Genomic DNA, 24,624 nt, shown 5'->3' with positions numbered 1-24,624 from the left:
ACAGTTGGGGTGGAGACTTAGCACACTGCCCTCAAAGGGTAATTGAAGGTTTTCAGCCAAGACTTCAAAACTGGTCAAGAGAGCACTTGTGAAATAATTACATTACACCACTTAAATACATCTTAAATAATCCTTACATTAAGCATAAGATGTTACAATTGTTATATCCTATAGTTGATTTGGGGCCTTCAATTAATATATCTTTCCATATTGGAGATTTCCCCATGGTATGAATCTCAGGGAGAAGTAAGCTTGCCTCCTTCTACAGGAAGAAGAAGGCCACTTTCTGGCAGCACAGAGATGGGCATGTAGCTGAGGCTCCAACAATCAGAAACTGTGGCCTAGGAATTTGAATCTGGCCAGAGCGACACAAATAAGTCTAGTAAGTAATTATTTTCACTGGTAACTGCTCTCAGTTTCCAGAGTAGGAGGATCAACAGCAGGACCAGCTATAGCAATGAATGTCCAGGCAGCCTCAGAACCAGATGATTCCTGTGGCATGATTTTGACTATGGGTCTATTGCTTGTTCAACCTTGGCTTTTATCTGGTCTTTTATTATTTTTTAGGTTACTGTAAATTCTGTGAATTATGCAATATCCTCCATAAATTCATTTTCTTTTTGAACCCACCAGAATTCATTTCTACTGCCTACAATGAAGAAATCTGACAGATAAATCTGCATTAAATATATATAAAAATTAAAGATCAGTGAATTTAATTCACTTGCCAAGGCTACAGTGTCATTAGCTAGCTGATAGAACTGGAATTTGATCCCAGAAGACTCTATTCCAATGACTATCTCTTTCTGATATATTCTAAATTGTACTAAGAGACTGAGAAGTCACTGTGACCAACTTAACCTATGTTCTTGGCATATCCTTTCGCAAACTGAGGAGAAATCTGCCTTTCTAAAATTTCTCACAGCCCATACTTCAGCTATCTGCTTTCTCAAGGAATAACAAATTTCCTGCATTTGATGGTCTATCAAATATCTAAAGCCATATCTTCTATAAATTTTTTTGTGTAATTCACATGTATTAAGAAAAGACTAATTAAATATTTACTATTTTGGAGATTGGTACTATGAATGTCATCACAGAATTATAAAAATGTACCTAAATTACCGATACAAGTGTTTACTTTTATCCAAAAAGTACTGTGCTGTACTTCGGAGAGAAAATAAAAAGATAAGTTCAATCAGCTGATATGGAAAAGCTATACCGGAAATATTACAACTTTATGTACCCTTCAGCAGAGATTATGTATGTGTGTACTACATCATTTCTTTTTTAAGGCAAGCAGAAATGCTTCATTTCTCAGCCTATTTTAGAGCTATCTTCTAAATATATGACTGAGATCTGGCCAATAGAGAAGAATATTATAATCCACATTCTAGCCTGGTTCTTAAAAATATCACATGGCTTTCTACATCCCACTTCCTCTATGGCACCCACAAACAGTATCACAGGACTGAAGGAACTAGAAACACTCAATAACTTGAAGGGAGCCTCAACAACTACCCAATTTTGCAAGAGCAAGAAATAAATTTTTTACATCTTAGATATTGAGATTTAAGAGTTTGTCACTGCAACAGAGCCTATCCTATCCTGACTAGTAAGGACAAACTAAGAAAACTGAGTTTAATCTTCTCTTTGTTAATATCATTTATATGTTGGCATTTTGTGCAGGTTAGAGAAACTAAAATGAACAGGATACATTTTCTTAGGTACTAACAGCTCAAAGAGACTGATATTGTCAGAATAATCAAGCTGTTAGATTCTAGATTTAATAAAGATTCTAAGAGCATAAAATATTTAAACTTTGAAGTTTTAAGAAAGAAACTGAAGTTGTTAGAGAAATCCAATGAGCCACTCAGTGTAAGTAATGCTGCTAGTTTTCATATTTGTAGCTGGAGTTGAGAGATGTCAAACAACATGCTCAAGGTGACATGGCCGATAAATGGAAGATATTACATTTGAATTCAGTTCTGTCTGACTGTAAAGAGTGCTTCAAGGCACTGTAGTCTAGTGGATATAATTACCTCCTAAAGACACAAAATTAAAAGTAGAAACATCAAATATTTTCTATAAAAATTCACAACTAAGCACCTATTTACCCCAAGCTCCTTTAACTATAAAATTGGCTTATTCTCTCTGCTGAGAGGTTGACATATGTGAAATCCCTGGATATAAAAGAACACAATACCAAGTTATAACTACTTCATTTTTCTGAAATAAAATGAATATGACTTTAAAAACTGGTACTAAATTATCTTGGCAAAACTCCTTTATTCTATATATTTACATTCTTGCCTTATTTAAGCAGCTATGTGCATTCTGTAATAGGATGATGAAAATCTTTTACTCAAGTTCAATTTTCCCTTGTCTACGTGCATAGAAAATTTTAAACAAATGATGGAGTTATATCTTGTACATATTTATTTATCCACAATTGGTATTTTCAGCAATTTTCTATCTGTTGAAACATTTACTGTTTTAAGATTATTTTTAATAATGAAGGGAGGCTTTAATATATCATGGTTCATACTTTGTTATAAATTTCTCAACAAAATAATTCAGCTATTATCACTCTTGAAAGTTTTTTTGTTTTGTTTTGGTTTGGTTTGGTTTGGTTTGTTGTTTTTTTTTTTTTAAGACAGTAGCCTTTATTTTATTTCAGTGTGCAATTGTGATGGTGTGGTGAGGCCGGAAATGCTGCCATTTGTTATTGTGATAAATCTCAAGATAAGCCTTTCAGGAAAAGTGATAGCTCATGGATAATCTAGAAAAATGTTGCTTTAAAGCAAATACCTGTTCATGTTGCAATGTTTTGCTTCTTTTGGATTCTTTCTTTACAAGTAATGATCTTTACATGTTACCCATGTCATATTGAATATGCAGCTTATCACTCTTTGACTTCTGGAGAAGGATATCTATAAAATTCAAAATTATTATTTCAATAAATAAGAAAAAACTACAGGTAGAAATATTAGCTAGATATTGATAAATCTATTTTGGGCCACACTTTAATTTTAATTATTATTGGATCTAGAATTAAGCTGTGTGTTCTAGACCTTGCTCTGTAAGGATCTGGAATTCCAGATATATCTTTAAGTATAGTCTACTTTTTCTTTTAAAAATATACTTGTTTATGGCCATAGAATTATATATTTTCTTTGCTATGTTACCATATGTGTATATATAGTCTATTTGTGTGTATATATGTATACTTTAATAATGTATATATAAAATCTAATGCTTATTTGTATGCATTATTTATGTATATATGTATATACACATATGCATAGATTCATGTAAACACATATGTATTCATATTTATCTACCTACCTACCTATCTTTTGTTTGAATGCCATAGCATGGCCGAAATAGTGAAAAAATTATTTTTCATAAAAAATTAGAGTCCTTTGAAAATTCAAATGCTCACAGGCTTGAGTTTAAAATACTAGAAATAAGTGAATATTTTGTTTTTCAAGATAGCTAATGAAATTTTAAACAAAGATCCTGTATCTCCACAGCAAAGCCCTTGATGGTAGAGATCTGAGAAGGGTAGGAAAATCACGACAATAACAAGAATCAGCAACAGGGATAAATAAATCTCATTTAACCTAAAGGCAAGATTGAACAGAGACAAAGATTGTACCGAGAGACCCACCAAAGAACTGATTTCAAATTGCTCTAATGTAAATTTCTGTGATTCTGTCAGCATAAATTATGATAATGTGTGGCAGAACTACATTTGAGGTGTTAGTGGATGGTTTTTCATTTTGGTGTTTGTCTCTGGCCTCTGCAACTGGACAAGGAACAACTAGACAAAAGTCCCTTGATAAATTTGAAGATTCTTTAGCTTTCCACCATTTAAGTGTTAAGTTCACACTTTTTATCATAACAGACAGACTATTCAAATAAAAATTCTTCATCTCATATCCTGCCCTTTCCTCATATAGAGGCCCATCTATAGCTACTCCAAATACACAATGCACAGAACACATTGTGCTAGCTCAGGTCTCAGTGCCTTTCTTTGTATATTCAGTTTCTAACACTTACAAAGATGTCCCCACAAGGCTTTCACATTGCAGCGTAGACCCAGTGCAAACGCCATGTTCATGCTTTGTGAGGACATTCTCATTTCCCTAATTTCCTCTTCCCCCTTTAAATTTGTATTTCCAAGGAGAAAGTAGAGTACATGTTTGGGAACCAAAGCTAAATATTTAAATTACGGATTTACTACTTATTGCAAGAGAGAATGTAATCAAATTATTTAACTACTCAGAATTTCAGTTTACCTGCAAATAAAGTAGAGCATGATGAAATGTAAATTAGAGGATTTTTTGTGGTCTTAATATACAGATAAAATTCTCCATAAAGAGACTAATGCACAACAGACACTGAGGAAGTAACAGCTCTCTTCTTTCACCCACGTCCCCCAACCTATGAGCTTGCCACAATAGCAAGTAACTCCTCCTTCTTCTGTATACACATATTGACTCTCTGAATTGATAGGAGACCCAATGAGGTGCTTACTATTAATAAGGAGAATTTATTTATCTTCCTACACTAAATATGGCAAAATACAGTATGTCTCCAGTGTTTCCACTGAATATATCAAATAAGCTAATATTTTATTAACTATATAAAATCAACTAGCGTTTTCCCCATTTTCTTCTGCTTTTTGTCCAAATGAATTCACATATTTAACATAAAATTTTTAAAAGGTGTAATTTCAAACCATGCTTTTATTTTAACATATTTCCTTGTCCTTTTTGTTTGATAATCCTCTTAATTATTGCTGTGATGAGTGCTTATTATTTCATCAGGCTGATGTGCCATACTTTCACAACTTCTCAAATATTGTTGAGTGCTCAACCTATTTCGTATTTTTCATTAGTAAATGACACTGTAATGAGCATCTTCATGCAGACGGTTTTCTGAAAAATATTATTCATAAGATGAGTAATATTAACGTTCATTATCAAGATGCACTGATGAGTCAAAGAAGCTGTGGACATTCTTTTAACTTTTGAAGTAAGTTTCTAAATTGCTTTCAAAAAGATTTGCACAGGTTCGTTCTGTCACCAGTGAGGTGTATGTATGCCTGGTTTGCCATTTTACAAAAATCTGGTAAATTCCCATTAGATCTTGCAGTAAGTAGACACCTATTGTTTCCCCCATTCTCCTATGGGGGCTGCTCCTACCCTCACTCCAACTATGTGGCTCTAATTGGAAGTCATTTGCTTATTTGAATCCTGTCTTCTCAGGCAGAGTTGATTGCTCTAAGTAAAGCAACAGGGCTAATATTCCTCACTGAGCATTTTTCAAACTGATCATCAGATAGGGACTCAATCTCTTTCTTAAGCAAGGAAGTAAAGGTTGTAAAGTTGAAACTCATGTTTGTCTCCCAGATGTTTGAAACTTAACAAACTCGGCTTTTTCTTTTTTATTTTTCTTTCAGTCTCAAGTCAAATGCCGCTTCCTCAAAGAGGACTTCCCTGTGTAGCTTATCTAAAGATGTCCCCCATCCTATCATTTTCAAGTTATTCTCTGTCCTATTAGTATATTTTTTTAATAGAACATGAAAAAAATTACCTATAGCTAAACTGTTTATTTTTTCTCACATCTCCAAATTTCCTACCCTCCTCTCAGATAGAAGAGAGGCTCCATGAGAGCAGAGTGCTTGTTCACTGCTTCATCCTTAGCACCAGGAACAGTATCTGTGTACAGTAGGGTCTCAATAACTATTTGTTGATAAATGTTGAATGAATATGTGAGATACTCGGTTCTGTATCAACAAATCTGAGCTCAAATTACTTCACCAAAAGAATTCTGATTCTGATTGATACAGACCTAAGATGTAGGTAGGTATGCTCAAAAACCATACCTGACTCACTTTATCTATGGCTTACACAGTAAGATTCAGGGAATGAAAGAATATAACCTCTCTTTCCAATGACAAACTTGTGGGAACTTCTACAGAAGAAACAAACTCTCTTGTAATCAAGGCTTCTCACCAGGTTCCACCAGCCATTTGTCATGCTGTTAATTCTCTGCTCAATTTCATTTGGAGGAAAGGAGTTTTACAAGAGCTCACTGCAGAAATTAAAACTCAAACTGGTTGCCCCCTGTTCATTTGCCACACGACATAGGTTTCTGGTGACATTCAGCTAATGAATTTTCTTCATGATTAACTACCCGTTATTCACGGCCATTACAATGGAAACACATTCAGCCTGTGCTACACCCCTTACAAGCAAGGTGGTTGTGTAAAGCCTCATTAATATAAGTGAGCCGGGGCAGTCTTCTTTTATGAAGTCAGAGTAAAATGGGGCTTGAAAAATATTGTTCAGAATCAAACAAATTGCTGAAACAAAAAAACATGGTCTGCTGAACTGTAACATCCTTTTTCTTTTTAGGAGAGAAGGCAAAAGTTATACAAAATTAGACAATCAAGCAATATAGGCATTCTTTATTTTTTATTCTTTCAGATGCCCTGGAAGAATGTGAAGAAAAAAGTTAAAACAACTGTCCAATTATTATTATTTTAAAATTAACACACACTTGTATTTGTTTAACTTCTCAGAAGCCTCTAGAGTTTATACTGTGGAAAGCCTTTCACCATTGCTTAATCTGTAGTGACATCTGGTGGCCTGAATTACCCAAGTAGTTGGAATAAACACTTCATTATACATGTGTTTAAAGACTCCTTGGTGAATACATGTTCTTATTTGGTCACCATTAAAGATGCATTAATTTTTTCTTGGATTCTAATTTTGTGTGCACGTGACATGGGAGGGAATGAAGGTATAGCAAAACTAATACATGAAGACTATAATAATGCCTTACTTTGGTATTAAAAGTAACTTTAAGATTCTTTTCCATTTTCAAAGTGATTTTGTTTTACACATTTTATTGAACTAAGTGATTAAATGCACTAAATCAGTAAAATTTTTATATACCTATTAATCATCAAGGACTCTGAATACACCACCTCTTTGAATTATAATTCACTCAACAAATATTTTGAACATCTAAGCTACATTATCAAAAAATCTACCTATAAGTAAATTTGTCTATTTTTATTTTAATCAGTGAAGATAAAACTATGCGATTTCAATAGATTTCCTAGTGTGCCAGTAAGTATTTTAACAGTCCCAAGCATGTTTTTATCTTTTGTGGCCATTAATATATCAAATTTATTTTTGAGTATTTGGTAATTATTCAAATATATTTGCCAGTTGAACGACTACTGCCAGTATTATGTATTTCCTATAAAAATTAGTTGATTGTTAATAGAGTAATCAGGCAATATATTTTTTTACCATTCCCATTATCACTAAATTGATACACTTTTCATCTAGTTAAATCAAGAACTGGGGCATATCTTTGATTCTTTTCCCCATAATCTCAAACGCAATCCATTAATAGTTTCTGTTACTTTAACTTCCTAAACAGATTTCAAACCTCTCGAATATCTTCATTCATCATAAGTCTATTGTCAGTTCCCATCATCTCTCAACAGGACTACCTTCAGGGCTAATTTCCTCACATTTATATTCATCCTTCCTCCAAACTCCTCCACACTGCAGCTAGAGTAATCTTCGAAACAAAACCATTTTAGGTCAATATCCCAATTAAAGCCCTTTGCCGTCTTCCCATTGCTCTTAAGATAAAACTCTTGACTGATGATGCATGGTCTTACTGAATCATACACCTTCAGCCTCAATTCACACAGGGACCTTCTTTAACTCTTTAAATACATCATGACTTTCCAAACCCCATAAGCTTTGCACAAGTTGTTTCTTCTTCTTGAAGTAGTTTTTAATTCCTTTTTACCTAAAAAAAAATCTTATTTTTATATATGTATGTTTGAAAGTTTCTTCATATAAACCTCTCCATATCCAAACTGACCTCTCCATGTGCACTTAAATTCCTCAAACGTATCAGAATGCACCATTTTTCTATTTACCTAAGTTTTAATCTCATGTTTTTCAGAAATTGATTACTATTTTCCTCCTCTCCTAGACTGTAACCCTCATAGGAAACAGAAATCTGTTTTAATAATTGTATTCTTAGCACTAAACCCAAAAACTGGCATACCCACTGCTCATGTATTGATTAAAATAACGAAATATAGAGATATACATATACATGTACGTAACTAACAGGCTGGATGTTGGAGTTGAACATGCTTAGGTTCAAATGTTGGCACTGTTGTTTTTTGAGCTCTATGAAACTTGAGACATTACTTCTCAGCCTCTGTCTCCTCACCTGCAATTAGGTTTAATACTATTTACCGAAAAGGGCTATAGTGAGGATAAAATTAAATAATGGATTTGTGAATACAAAGTCTTTGGGAACGATAGTTACATGTTAAGTGTGCAATTAGTATTAGTAGTAGTCATAGCAGTAGTTGTAGTATTGATGCATATCTAAAGAAAAAAAATGCCTCAAATTATAGAAGAGTATGTGCACTCTCTACTGCCTTTGTGATTTTGTAGGAGCTTGAAAGCAGGGCCTTAGAGGAGTTTACCTGAAAAACTCTACACCACACAGCAGTCTTTTCTTAGGAGAGGGAAAAAAGCGGAAGAAAGGTGGGGCTAGAAATTCTGAGAAGTAGAGAGTAACACAGGGAGGTGCAAGCAGCAGGTGAATTATCATTCTACATGTATGTTTGTGTATGTACAAATTTTTACTTAGCCATGAAGTCTTTAAGAGACATAACTCTAGGGAAAGGATTTGTTAAAGAAGAACGGATGCTGCCCTTGCAAGGCTGAAGGCTTCAGATTACTGAAAACTATGGAAGAAGATCTCAGAGGGAAGAGGCTCCCCAGATAGAGTCAGGTGATAAAAGCGCAAGCTACACGTTTAGTTTTCAAACATCAGTCTGGGAACTTGGGCCTGGGAATCTCTACCTGCTTCTGTGTGTGTGTGTGTGTGTGTGTGTATCTGTGCATGTGCACGTGGATGTGCACCTATGTATATATGGAAATGCATCTGTTTTAATGATCATTTTACATTTACATGCAAAATTACATTATAAGTTATTTAGATTTAGATGTTTCCTTTGAGATTGCCTATTTTTCTTTTTTTTGTATTGTGATAAAGGACATGGTTTAAAAATATATCTAATTGGACTATTTAGAAAAACATAGTAACAATATGAAAGAGTTAGACCTACTGTACATCTTTTAAAGGTATAAGAATATAAGAACCACAAAATTGTGATAAATATATTTATGCTTGACTCTACATTCTTCTTTCCACCCTTCATTTTGGGATTTTTCCTGGTGTGTTCAAAGGTATATTATAAAAGCAAAAATGAAAAAATGCCTGGCAACCCCCAAAGATAAGCCAGGGGAGAGAGAAAACATAATATACTAATTTAGAAAATCAACAAATTGCTGTGTTTTTTAGTTGAGAGGGCACAACGAAAACACATGTCTAAACCCCAACTTTTACCAATGAAAACAGTCTTTAGGGTGTAAAGCTAGGTGAATCTACTTTGAATAAGTTCCTCAGTGATTTTAATGATCATCTTTGTTTGACAACGTAGAAGTAAAGGCCAGCAGATTTGAGTCTAGGGGGAATTGTTTTCCTATAAGTTTATTCAGCAGTTTTTAAATACATTATAGATTTTTATTTCTACATATTTTATCCTTGATGTTTCCTGAGTTTCAGTACCCATTCTATTTTCCTCTCATAAGGCTTTAAAACATTCTTCTCTGTACAGATTTCCTATATTCTTTAATCAGAATCAATCCCCACCTTCCTTCATGGCTCTTGTTTTTTGATATCATTACAGCAATCATTCTACTCTGCCTCACAATTCTTATAGGTTTATCATTTGATTGTATGCTTGTGTCAGGTAAAGAGAGGTCTGTATCACACCATGTCTCTGGCACAGGGCTTTGAGCACACAAAGTGCTCAATTAATTTTTTAAAAAAGAATAATTTCTCATTTTCAAATTTTTATTTAAGGAAGTATAGCATGGAACATATAGCATAACTTATATACAACATACTGTCTAGATGTTCAACTCTGGATTTAGAATGACTGGAGTCTTACACCAGTTTGGCCATTTATTAATCACCTCGGTACCTCAGTTTTCTTATGTGGAAAATCAAGATTATAATATCTCTAACTCAAAGGGCTGCTGGAAATACTAAATGTGAACATGTGTAAGATGCTTAGATGGGCACCTGACATGTAGAAAGCATTCCGTCGATGTTGGCTATGTTGATTGGACCACCAATCTGCAGAGACATTGCTCTGCTCTCTGTCACGATCAAAACAATTGGAGAATACTTACAGTGTCTCTTCTTTTTCTCAGTTTATATTTCATTGTAGTAAAGTAAAATCTCAAATTGATATGATTTCTTAAGGAATGTAAGTACTCGCCAGAGATACATTAACCTTAAGAAATTCTTAAGCATTATCCTACTTAATATTTATTAAACACCTAATGTGGAATATACAGCATACAAAAGACATGGAGAAAGCATGAATTTGGAAGAAACTCACCTAGTATTTTCCTGCAGCTGCAATGGCATTTTAATTGAGCATTTCAACAGACAGCCCAGGGCTGATTTTCTGAAACCACACAGCTTCGGTGAATAATAGCAATCTCTCACCTGTCCTATCTAAAGTAATTTGAGAGGAGGCTAAATGCAGTAGAGAAAGCCTAAATTGCATGAAAATGTACCCCAGTTTGAGATCAAGATCTAAAGTTGACTTTAGGACTTTGAGCAAGTTATTTAACCACCCTGAAACTCTAGTTATTTCACCTTTAAAAATGAGGTTATAATATTCACATGGCACGGATAGCACAGAGTGGATAGTAAAAGCCATTGTTATTATTTTCTCAGTCGATTAATATGATTTTGAAATATGTTGATAATTCCACTGTTCTGGAAACACATCTTAGGTTACCAGACTTAATTTAATATTTGCATGGGGAATTAAAGTTGCTCAGAACCACAAAATCTCATATTGGTCATAGAAATGGTTGGCAGCTACACAAAAACCAACTTCAAAGCCCTTTGCATTAATAGCATAGAGTCTGGTTATGGGGTGAGGCTGATGTATCTCCCATCCATAATAAATAACCTGCAGGGCAAAGAAGAATAATCATCCTTGCAGTCACTGGCTTTGTAAGGTTCCTCACCTTTCTGCTTGAGAGATTTCTTTGCCAATGCATATTTAGAGGAGTGAGAACTGTAAAGAAGATGAAAGCACATCAAACATTTATCTCAAGAGTTTCATTTTCTAAGGAATAGCAGGTATGTCACACGATTTCTCAGAGGAGCAAACACTTCTCTAAAGCCTCTCCTGGTACTCATGGAGACAGATGGTATGGAGTAAGTAGCGTGGGATGAAGAGCTGAAGATAAATATTCTATTTAAAGAAACTGGGGCCAGGTAGTACATTTCTCACTGACTAAAAGTCTCAGAAACAGTTAAATTATTGTGAACAAAACAGAAGAGAAAAATCCTGTAGCGGATAGTATTAAAATTGACATAAACTCAAGCTACAGTATCTATAAATCATGCTTTTGAAAATCAACCAACAATTGCCTCCATCTGAGAGTTGTATCTTCTCTCTCCTGGATGCCTCCTCCCTACCACTGATCCGTGCACATCCATACATTCATAAAAATGGAAAACACTTAAGCACACTGCTGCCGTTGTGACTATCATTAAAAATTTATTTTTGCTATTAAATATGCTCAATACCCATATATATAAAAAGAATTAATGTTTATAAAATGCCTCTAGTACAAAGTGTTTTAATTTATTTTGTAACAAATAAAGCATCCTTTCATATAGGTAGAGCAATGGTTTTCCGATGTATTTTATCTGTAAATTTCCTTCAAATAATAAATTTAATAGGTAATATTTTCTGTATACTTACCTATTAACTAAATGTTATTCTAATTGCTTTCCAGAAACTAATTTCCTTCACCATCAGATTTTTTATGAGATTAGACTATTAGCTGCCTTTAAAAAAACTGTAGATGAAGAAACTGAGGCTGTGAGAGATGAAATATCCTAGGGTTAAATAGCTAGTAAATATGGAAGCTAAGACTTGAACCCAGACCCCAAACAATCTATTTCTAAAAACTTCACTTCTAGAACTACCTGACCTATGAAAGGTAAAAGCAGAGAGGCTCTGATCAATTTATTTATTCAACAAATACTTAGTACCTACTATGAGTTATGCTGGTGCTAACTATTAGAAGTAGAGCAATGCGTACAACCCTGTTCTTATGAGGCTTGCATTACAGTAAAGAACCAGGCAATGAAACTAGCAAGAAATAGTCAAAGACAAATACATAGTAATTGTGATAATCAACTCAATTTTTATTTCAGACATGTTTTTTTCTTAGCCCCCAGTGATTCCCAATACAACATACATATAGTTCTATCATTCACCAAGTTCAGTCCCCAAATATTAGAATCATTTATAACTCACATCCAATAAAAAAAATTGTCAGCTCTACCTTGAAAATGCATTGCCAATCTGATGCCTTCTCAGTGCCTCTCTAACACAGTCCGAAACCAGGCCACAGCCAACTCTCACCTGGATCATTCTCTAGTCTCCCACTGCCCTTTCTGCCTTCCCCCTTTCCCTCTTCTAACATTTATTTCTGCATTAATGGGACACCAAGTTCTGCTCATTCTATCTTCCGAATCACAGTCAATCTGGATTTTTCTTGTTTTTGACCTAATTCAGGTCCACATTTTCAACCCTCTCAGAGCTAAGTCAAGGGCTGTGGATCACTGAGAAGCAAGTCTTATTGTATTAGATTGGTAAGAAAGTAATTGTGTTTTTTGCCATTAGGCAAGCAGCAAAACTGCAGTTGCTTTTACACCAACTTAATATAAGTTTCCCGGAAACATATGTGCAGGTAAATCTGTCTGTGGTTTCCATACATACAACTACCACCAAGTGGGAATAAGGAAAAAAAGATGTATTTAAAATGGTCTTCTAACCTGAAGTTAGGAAGCACTGACTTAAACGTCTTGACTAATGACTCTCAGTTCTTGTTTAACCCTTTTTACATCCATTGTATATTATCTGTTTTCCTTTTTTTTGTTTTCTGAGTTTGGTTTCGCACTGTCACCAGGGCTGCAACCTCTGCCTTCTTCACTCACAGCACTGTTCTCTTTCAAGTATATAGAGCTGATAAAGTCAAGACTCTGCTAAAACATTGACGTCTTCCTATTTTTTAAGGTAAAACATCATGATCCTTAGCTCACTGCAGTAAGTCCTTTGGAGTCTCTTTTTTTACACCAGGCTCTCATTCTTGCATCTTTCCCAAGTTCATTACTGTACCTGTAAATTTGCTGCTCATTAAATTTAAAACTATTCAAAACATTTTAGTTAATAATTCGGCTCTAATATTTTTCTAATTTTTGAAATCTTATTGAAAAAATACTTTAAGACCCAGCTCAATTACTATAATACTTATATTAAGACTTCCTCATGCCTTCTACACAAAATAAATTAATTATTCAGATATGCTTCTACAGTACTAAGGGCTAACAAAGTTAGATACATAATTATTTCCTCCTGATAGCTAAGAGAAGGAACTTTGAAAGTATCACTGGACTCTAGCATATATTCTGGTGCTTAATTGGAATGTAAATATTTGGTATAAAAATAATACCTATATTCATGTTATTCATATTCAGAATGATAAAGTATGTAAACTGCGCACTTTCAAATATCATCCTCTTTTCATTTCTTGCTTACAAATTTTGAAAGCAAATATGTTAATATTAATGCATTAACAACTCTTGATTCATATTCATTCTTAATTAGGGTAAACAGCCTCCTATTTGTTCATCTTGCCTTAGGCTTATCCTTCCCCTTTTCAGTCTCTATAGCCAAGAGCTAGTCCAAAATCAAAAGTCTAATTATTTGACTTGCTTAAATCTCTGTAATGACTGTGCATGTTCCTGATACAGTTCAAACTCTTTGCATGGCTTTCCAGATCTTTCCATTCTAGCCCCTACAAATCTCTTCAGTCCTATCTGTCTGCATTTTCAACTTTAACTAAAACCCCTCTAAAATGTCATTCAGCACTCTAAGACTATCACCACTTGTTTTAGTTTTCTTTTTAGCACAACCCTTTTTGAATGTTGCTTATTCTCTATCTCTTTTGTAAATATCCTGTATCATCTCCTTTCAGTTATTTGGTGTCTGTTCAGGTTAGAGACTGGCTTAAATGTCAACTATCCCAATATGCCTTTCCTGACCAACTCTACACTCTCCTCCTGCAACACAAAGTGGCTGTCTTTCCTCTGGCTGCCATCACTGGTTTTGCCCCTAACGCAGTACTCTCCGAGTTTATTTTTATTTCCTATTTACCTGTGTGCATATTTTACCAAACTTCAGAATCTTTAAATTCTTAAATAATCCAATGTAACACAGTGCCTCCAGAACCTGGCATAGCAGGTATTAAGTAAATAGCTGTTGAGTGAATGAATGTAAATTATTGTTCAGACTGTAGATTCACCCAGAATATTAAGATCAAGGAGAAATCTTAGAAAATATAAATCTCAAGCTGGTTCCATATATTCTAAGTGAGAAAGACTCTTAAGTCAAAGATGATTCTGAGGATTTAGCTGGGAGAAAGGGGTTTTACTCAGAGTATTCATGGTGAATCAGACCTTAGGAAACCAAATCTGGTTTAATAAGTCCTAATCGTTTTAGACTGAAAACGTTATACTCCCCAGACAAGCCAACTAAGTATGTGTTGGCTTTCTTTGTAACAAAGGAAAGAAAACAGATTTGCAAAGAGGAAACAAAGATTACATGTAAACTGAATTGAGCATATGAACTTGAACAAGTCATTTCCCCTCTTTTGTCCTGTTTCAGCCACAAAATAAGGGAGAAAGTTGAATTTTTCTCCAGGGTTCCTGATGACTGATATTTGTTTGATGAGTAAGAAAACAGTCCTCACCTGCTATTACCTACTATGCAAAATCCCCTTCAAGGTTTGTCATTTCCCCTTCTGAGGCATTCTCTGCAAAAATTTTGGTTTATAAAATGAAAAAAGTAATCATGCCACTGATTATTTATAAATTCTAACACACCTACATCTCTTGGATGCTCCAGCTTAGGCATGGACCTACAACTAATCAATCAGGTAATTTTTCTTCTCCCCATCAGATTCTCCCATGACTCAGTCCACGCCAGGCCAATGAGCATCAGCTTACGAGGACTTTGGCCAGGTTGACTAGAAAATAGATGTTTTCTTCCCACCAGTGATGCCAGGCTGGTAGAATATCAACTTGAAAGGGTAGGTTTGTGCAAATGGCAAGAGCCAATCCGTAAAGAAAGAGGATACAAAGTAGAGCAGGGCAAGGAGAAAGGAAGAGAACAGGCTTACTCCTGGTACTACTGCTTGAGTCCCCGGGTTTAGTCAAGTGCTGGTGCTGTCTTGTGGTTTTGCAGTTTTCAGTTATTACTTTCATCTTAATGCTCTATTATATTAAATGCAGGTTTTTAGGTGAATCTCTTAACATGTGTGTGAGGCTACCATGTAACAATGCAGAAAGGTTGTTAAAATAATGTGAGGAATTCAATAGCATGATATGTTGATGTGCACTAGGCTTGCTAAAATGCTACCTTCTTTTCTTTCTTGTCTCAGTATATATTATGCTACTGGTTCTATTATCCCTCCCATGGCAAGTCAAATTACTGTCTACATTATCAAATAAGTAAATTTCCAGGACAAAATACATGGTTTAAGTGTAGGGTAAAATGTTTATGTGAATAAAGCAAGGTTTCACAAACTGGAAATGTGCTTGGGTTCTACAGTATGCTAATCCTGACAGTCTGCTGCTAAATGTTCTTTATATTTACTATCATATTTAATCTTCACAATAATCCTATGGAGGTCTTGTTATGACTGTCTATACATGATAAAACTATTAATTTTCTTACCTTTTCCAGCGTTTAGATCCTGCTGACATTCTTTGGCCTCATGGTTCTACATCAACCTGACCTCTGCTTCTGTCATTTCTGACTCTGAGCCTCTTGCCTATCACTTATAAGAACTGTTGTGATTACATTGGGACCACTCAGATAATCTAGGATGATCATCCCGTCTCAAGACCCTTAATTCAATCACATCTACAATGTCCCTTTTGGTATGTAAGGCAACATATTCACAGGTTCCAGGGATTAGGATGTGGACATCTTAGATAGGAAGCATAAGATACTATATAAGTCAATTCTTACAGAAATTAAGGGACATGTTCAAACCTATACAGATGGTTACTATGAAGGCTGGGTTTTAATTTCATTGAGGATTGTTTGATTCCAAAGTGCACATTCTTATCTACCATCTCTGTGATATGTAGATGCTGCTTTATGGCATACTCCATGATCCTATAAAAATATGGAGAACTTAATGTGGATTTACTCTATTGTCAGGCTAAAGAATGGTTTGTTTGGTCCTGCCTAAAGCCTTTTTCTCAGTCATAAGCTGCAGAAAGGTGAATCTGTTGTGTGGAAAAGTGCATCTGTGTGCTTCCTCCAGGCAGTTGCAAGACATTCATGTCCTTATGATTTACACTGTATACAAATCTTGGCATCCAGTCAGTTTCCTGTTGGCAAAGTAACTTCGCTATATACATCATTCTTATCTTAAATGTTTGTGAAAATCATTCAGTCAACAAGCATTTATCGAGTGCCTAAAAAAGCGCTTCATATAAATCAATGTGTTATAATTCAGTAAGAGAATCACTCAAATATCACCAATAAAAGTGCCATTCCCCAGATGAAAATTTTCAGAAATGTACAGATCATGAAAGTCCATAAAACAGAGTTACTCCATGGCCAAATTATCCCTAAGGATGTACAGCCTTAAAAGAGCCTTCCATGACCCCATCCATCTATCCATCTATCTGTTTATATGTACATCCATCCAGTCGTCTATCTACTTATCTACCTACCTATCCATCCATCCCAATACATACATGTACACACACTTGTGTATGTATAAAATATTTTCAGTGAATCAGGACTTTAGTTTTATATAGAACACCCAGCAAAGTGATATGACCACAGTCAGTAAACAGTTAAAAAAAAAAAAAAAAACACTTACCAAAATATCACCTATTATGACTTGGACTCCAAAGTACAAAAATGCTCTCCAGTGCTAAAGATTTCACAGTCTTGGGACAGAGATCAAAACGCTGAATTACAATATTGAAGGTATTACACTAAGTTAAGCCTCTTTTACACAGTATCTAAAATCACTAGAATGTTCTCTCCAACCTCTTTTTTTTGGTAAACTCGTATCAATGGTTCAGGTGTAACCTTCTCTGAAGCACTCCAATTTTAATACAATGTAGACATCCTATTTACATGATTCCAAAGCACTCAATATTTGCCTCTGTAGAGACACAAATGACCAAATAATCTTGCTATTGCTCTGTCTTATCTAATCAACCAGGACCTCCATGAAGTCAAGACTATGTCTTACCTACTACTTCCCAGTCCCCCACCTGGAGGTCAACTTATATTAAAGAGAAAGCAATATGGTAGCTAGAAGATGAAAGGTCTAATACTGAGCACAGGCATTTGAATAATGAGTTTTCTGCAGTGATGAAACTTTCAATGCAAGTACTACTCAGAACTATATTCCTGCTTCCCTTAATTGTCAAAGATCCTTCTCTGTTACTGAGATTGGTTTAGAATGAGGAAATCAATGTTTTCCTTAAATGGTAGCATATAGATTATAGATATAATTCCTCAGGGGCAGTAGTGAAAACATTAAGTATCATGGCCCAGGAAGAAGTTAAGTTTCTGAAATCAGCAAGATTCTACTGCATGTGGAAAATATCACTGGCAGCTGCATGCCAGACCTCACTCCTTAGGGATTTGGAGAGCCAAGAGAATCCATATGGATAAGCTGCATCTGTTCCAGTTCTGGGTGTCCAAATGCACTTCCAGTAAGATATTCTCTATCCCCGATTAAAGTAATTGAGAATTTACTGTAACTACCATATATATATATATATATATATATATATATATATATATATATGTGTATATATATATATATATATATGTGTGTATATATATATATATATATATATATATATATAGAGAGAGAGAGAGAGAGAGAGAAAGAGAGAGAGAGAGAGAGTGAGAGAGAGAGAGAGAGTGAGTATGTGTGTACACCTGTGCACATGTGGTGGAGTTGGGGGGAGGACACACTGTTTGGTCTCTATCTGCCAAATGTGAAATAATGCAGAAAACATACCCCTCAAGTTTTACAAAAGAAATAACATTTGAACAGGAAATTTTATAAAAGGCTAGAATTTTGCCCAGTGTAGACTAGGTATAAGAGCCTTTGAGGTGAAAGGAAAATGTATAAAACAAGTGAGTTTGGGAAAAAGCAGACAAAAAATGGAGCATAAAATGAAATTGGAACTGGTAGGTGGAGAATATTGGAGGATAAATTTGGAGAGGTATATGGCCTCTTGAAGTTGAATGGCTTGGAATGCCAATTTAAAACGTAAATATTAACAGGAAATGGCATAAAATAAGTTTTAATGGAGTAATCATCTAATAAATTAATCAGTAAAAGCATTTAGGGGTGAATGTTGTTTTGTGGATTTTTCATGCCTCTTTAGGTCTAGCTTTTTTATCTTTGCCAGAATACACTTATTGCAATTTTCTATGCCAAAACATTCATGAAAATCTTCACAATCATGGAGAATTATTCAGGAGTCACTTAAAGAGCTACATCATTCATGAGAGGAGTCCTCATTCTCACTCATTAAATCTTCACTAGTAGTCTATTTTAAATTGCTGAAACATCATAATGTATAGTAGAGTTAATCTTGCTTATAACTATCTTTCCTACTAGAATAAAAACTCCTTGATCATGAACAACGTGCCTGATTTCCGCACAGCTCCCACAACAATGATAATAACTGTTACCAATAAATATAGCATGTTTACTGTGTGACAGGAACTTCTCCAAGCAAATTACAAGGATTCAGTCTTTCCATACTTTAGATGATGAAAACTTGTGTCTCATAGAGAGACACAAGTTTGTATACCTTGTATGTAACATAATTTTCAATTGGAAATTCTGGATCTGGTGTCTCTGCTCTTGAACACGTACACTACTACTTCTTTACCAAAACTAAATATGGTACTTTGTATATATTTAATACTACTACTACTACTACTATTCTATCTTTATCCAGTCTTATTTCAAAAATATCATCCATTAATTTATTAAATCAACACATATTTATGAAGGCATTTTGTATTCTGAGTACTTTCTTTTTGCTTAAGTTTCTGCACTAAACCAGGGTCTCAGCCATCATAGCTCTTATAGTCATGAAAGATCATATTGCTATGAAATGTCACTTACAAGTACAGTTTACTCATCTACAGCAGGCATCAATCTCCAAATTACATCTTAAGTCACAATTTTTAATGACTAATGTAAACGTGTAGCAGTGTTGATTATTTTAGTGCATTGATTCATCCTTTTGGACTTGTTACTGACAAGCAGCATTATGAGGAAAATGAATTTCAGTAAGAGTTGAGTGGTTGGAAAATTTTAACAAATGACTGTAGACAAATGATTTCTTTGTTTATCAGGGTATATATACTACAATCCAAATGAGTTAGAAATTATTACTTTACAAGAGGGAATACTTTTAGGCCCAGAAGCAAGGCTTTGATGCAACAACTCTTGACATTTGAGTTCATCATGTTATAACAGTTTGGAAAATAGCTGCTTACCTATAAAAGTTCAATTTATACTTTTATCCATTCACATGAATTACTTGAGTCATGTCAATCTGTTTATCATATTTCCAGTGCAGTACTTCAAATAAGCTATTATTTTTTTCTCCTCATTTAACATTTATATTTGAATGTTTTATATGCATTTCTTAAAATGGCATTAAATGAAATGCAGAAATACTGGTAACTAAAAACAGTTGTCCTTCTGAGATACAGGAGGTGAAGGATTCAAACCATGAGGATGCTACTTTGCACCCACGAAATGTTCAACATTCAGCAGCTGTTTAATCTCACCAGCTAGTTAATGACCAGTTCTTCCTAGAATAGCTTTCAAAATGTCCATTTTAACATTTTTCTGTGGTCTTCTGTACTATGGTTCTCTCTAACATGACAGCCAATTGACTAGTGTCCAGTTAAGGCAACAAACAGATATATTAAATATTTTTTTAAAAGTGCTAACATATTTTACACATTTAAAAAATAACATTAATATTAAAATATACTAAATAAATGTATAATCACATGCCCTAACTTTCCATTTTTTTAGAACTCATATTCACATAAAGGCACTTGTTTGCACAGTGAGTAGGTCTCTCACTTTCTAATAATTGCTTTCGTTTCTTTCTTTTTCCCTTTTATTTATCCTAATGTTTCTTGGTTTGCCTGGGGCAGTTTTAAAGTTTCCAACGCTTTTACTTCAGCCTGTTCTCAACTGATACTTAGAATATAGATTAAAGCTGCTTGACACTGTCATATTTGCCAGTGGTGATATCAGGTAGCATTGCCTCACTAACAAACCGAATGCTTAAAGGAGATGCTATGGGAGAACAAATGTACTTTGCTATAAAATGACAACAAGCAGATAAGGTAATACATAATAAGTATTACATATTTTATTTCAAATCATCAGGTGATATTGTCTCTGCTATTTTCAAAGGAGATAATAGAATATATATAGCTAAAATATCTGCCTAAATTAAAAATATATTCATGAACACACACATACATATATATATATATATATATACATGTATATATATATGTGTGTGTGTGTTCATGTGTGTGTATATATATATACGCATATATATACACAAATATATATACATATGTATATATATTCAAGAATCTAGAAATAGAAATTCCATTTGACCCAGCAATCTTGTTACTGGGTATATACCCAAAGGATTATAAATCATTCTGTTATAAAGACACATATACACATATGTTCACTGCAGCACTGTTTACAATAGCAAAGACCTGGAACCAACCCAAATGCCCATTAATGATAGACTAGACAAGGAAAATGTGGCACATACACGCCATGAAATACTATGCATCCATAAAAACTGATGAGTTCATGTCCTTTGCTGGGACATGGATGAATCTGGAAACCATCATTATCAGCAAACTGACACAAGAATAGAAAACCAAATACCACATGTTCTCAGTCATAGGCAGGTGTTCAGCAATGAGAACACATGGACTCAGGGAGGGGAGCATCACACTGGGGTCTGTTGGGGGTGCTAGGGGTGGGACAGCGAGGGTGGGGAGGTTGGGGAGGGATAACATGGGGAGAAATGCCAGATATAGGTGACGGGGGATGAAGACAGCAAATCATAATGCCATGTATGTACCTATGCAACAGTCCCACATGTGCACATGTACCCCCAGCACCTAAAGTGCAATAATATATATATATACACACACAAACACACACATATATATACACACACGTATATTACATTTTCTGAATCATAATTTTTAAAATATTGCATAATTTTATTTTCAATGACATTTCCAAGATATTATATGATATTCAGTTAAGTATTTTACTATTTAATGAGGAGGTGCAAACTTCAACAACATCTCTTGAAAAACCTACCAGATGTCATTCATTAAGTAAAGAATACAATCCTTTCTGTTGTATTGGCACTTAGCTAAGTTATACAGTGCCATAGGAGCTTCCAGAGAATATATAAATTATTAAATCAGGAAATAATCTAGATTCTCTAGGTTTACGTTAAAACCCATAACTTTGCAATTACAGTTATTGCAACTTGAATGATACATGAATAACAAAAGAAAATACCATCTGCCATTAAAATTATTAACTCTCAAAAACATATTTAAAAATTAACTCTCAGATAAAACAGGTTCAGTAACCTTGACCATTATTAATAACTGAATTTAAAATGTAACAAAAAATCATAATTGATATGAGTAATTTTTAAATGTGCATGCTGCAAACGTGGCAAACCTAACACTTTGGTGTATGTAGGAAACTAAAAAATGTCATCCATTCAAATTCTAGAACAAAAATAAATCATTTATTTCCATATGTCTATGGAATAAGGTAGAAACCACATACAAGAATAAATTTCAGGGGTATGTTCCATTTTTTTCATGAAGTAATAAGAAGTTTAAAGAACATAAACAATAAGCAAATTACACTGATGATAGAACTTACTGATTGGCAGTTCCTTTTACGTTGGTTTTCCTATCTTTCCTTTTTTCTTTTACTCATATAAACCTTTTCTTGCCTTTCAGATTTAATTTATCGCCGCCACAAACATTTATTATTATTCAAATAATTTATTTTTGCCACTTTGCAAATTGAACTGTTTATGCTTATTCTTCAGTGAGCGTAAACAAATAAATATTTTATCTCAGTGCTTTGTTTGTAGAAAAACAATAGAATATTCCAATTCCCATAAGTCACAGTTCTTGGTTTCTAGCTTTAAGAACCAGGGTGTCAGAATAAACACAGAATCTCTACTTTTAAAAAGTACATAATTATTAAGAAATGCAGCGTCACTTACCAGTCATTTTACATCTTGACATCCATCTCCAGTTAAAACGGACACTGCAAAAATAAAAATGTAAAAACTGAGTATTTCATAGTAAACTTAGAAATCTTATTCTAGCTACATTAACTAAGCTCTGATTTAAATATATGGTATTCAGACAAAATGCATTCCAATCATATTAAACAATTTGATTATCTGGAATGACCAAGATTCTCCATAGATATGCAAATCTGTACAAACACATCTTAAAAATATGACAAAGGAGTAAACTGTTTGAAGGCATCAACTAGAGTTAACATGCATTAAAGATAAAAATACTTCCAATTAGAGCCTTTGTCTACTTAAGTGTCTAATCAGATGTGATAAAAATCTACTGTAGCTGTATGTCATGACAGGGAGATTGGCACATTTCTCTAAAGGTGCAGAGAGCCAATATATTAGAATATATTAGACATTACAGGCATATAGTCTCTTTCCCAAGCAGTCAACTCTGTATGTAAATAAATGGGTATGTCCATGTTCCAATTAAACATTCCTGACAAAAATAGAAAACTCACTAGGATTTGGCTTCAGGCCAGTTTGCTGACTCCCAGCAAAACACATTCAAAGTTCCAACTCCAAAATATCAGTCTTGGACTATAAAGCATAAAGAACCACAGGAACTGAATTATTAGAGCTTCAGAATCATCTATATGATTTAAAATAACCTATAAAAACCTGTAGAGCTCTCAGCCCAGAATGGTGACATACAAAACTGAGAGTAATTATTTATAAACATTAAAAACAAAATCTATATGAGCTATATACCTAAAGGAAAAGATTAGACATCCAACCGTTAGAATTACACTGTGTTCAAAATCTATATGAGCTATATACCTAAAGGAAAAGATCAGACATCCTACCGTTAGAATTACACTGTGTTTATGGAGGCTATTACTCTATTTACAACAACTTAAAGTGACATATGTTTGTGTATATTCTATTCTTATTATTTATAGATTTGGTGTTTGTAAACTTCATATTGGCTAAAATTTATTTGTAACCCCAAAAATCACTATTTGTGGCACTTTTGAGGTCATTGGTGGTTAAGTGCAGAATGGCAAAAATTCTGAATTACCTAACAATGGATCATTCCTGATGTTCAATAGGGCAATACTCTGCCTTCTTGTTTCAGCTCTCATACTGGACACAAGTGTCCTTTTCATGCTCGATTTAGTGTCACACTTTTCTCATTTTTGTGTTTTTGTTGAAGATTTCCCTGTTTAAAGCGGCTCCCAAGTGTAGTGCTGAAGTGCTTTATTACACTCTGAGCACAAGGAGCCTGTGATGTGCCTTGTGGAGAAAATGCATGTGGTAGGTAAGCTTTGTTCAGGCAGCAGGTATAGTGCTGGTTACTGTGAGTTCAATGTCCATGAGTCAACAGTATATATTAAATAAGGTATCCCTATACATAAAACAAAATTATGTACTGATCAGTTTACAACAATGCTGTGCTCCGAGGCTGGCAGGAATCTAGTCCTGTATTTCCCCTAGGAGCAATGGTCCAGTATGTGCTAATTCATGGTGACTTCATAAAACCTAACTACAGAAAACACTGGACTGTGGATGTGTATGTGTGTATATATATACGTATATTTATCATATATCTCTCTTAGAATAATATATTAACTATATTCCCTAATAGTCCCCATCACCAATAAATTATTTGAATAAGCCACTGCTTTTTCTAAAGCAAGCCTTCTATAGATGATAGATTTTCTATAAGATGATGATGGACAATGTTCTTAACTGTATTAGTCATTCTCAATCACTAGACATTGCTGGGTATTTCGGGTATTTTTAAAAGATACTTTTTCTATTGTAATATTTAAATGAATTGGATTGGGACCATGAAATTCAGTGGGTGAAAAAAACTGAATTAATAACTTATTAATAGTTATTTATTTATTCCAAACTTATTTACAAAGCTATCTTTTATAAAGAACACTTGTAAATCGGCAAAATGTCTCTTTA

General features: G+C 34.2%; 1 protein-coding gene across 1 annotated transcript in view; it reads right to left on the bottom strand.

Annotated features, from left to right (window-relative positions):
* TENM4 (teneurin transmembrane protein 4) overlaps positions 1–24,624 on the bottom strand; it is a 3,057,282-nt gene that overhangs the window by 2,636,346 nt on the left and 396,312 nt on the right. Inside the window, exon 2 of the mRNA XM_032296006.1 lies at positions 22,624–22,667. The gene's annotated coding sequence lies outside the window, so the exon portion shown is untranslated. The remainder of the gene's footprint in view (positions 1–22,623; positions 22,668–24,624) is intronic.

This window comes from Sapajus apella, unplaced genomic scaffold (assembly GCF_009761245.1).
Source record: "Sapajus apella isolate SASKATOON/1434 unplaced genomic scaffold, GSC_monkey_1.0 scaffold34, whole genome shotgun sequence".
In the NCBI taxonomy this organism is placed as follows: domain Eukaryota; kingdom Metazoa; phylum Chordata; class Mammalia; order Primates; family Cebidae; genus Sapajus; species Sapajus apella.
This window is presented reverse-complemented; position numbering and strand designations above follow the sequence as displayed.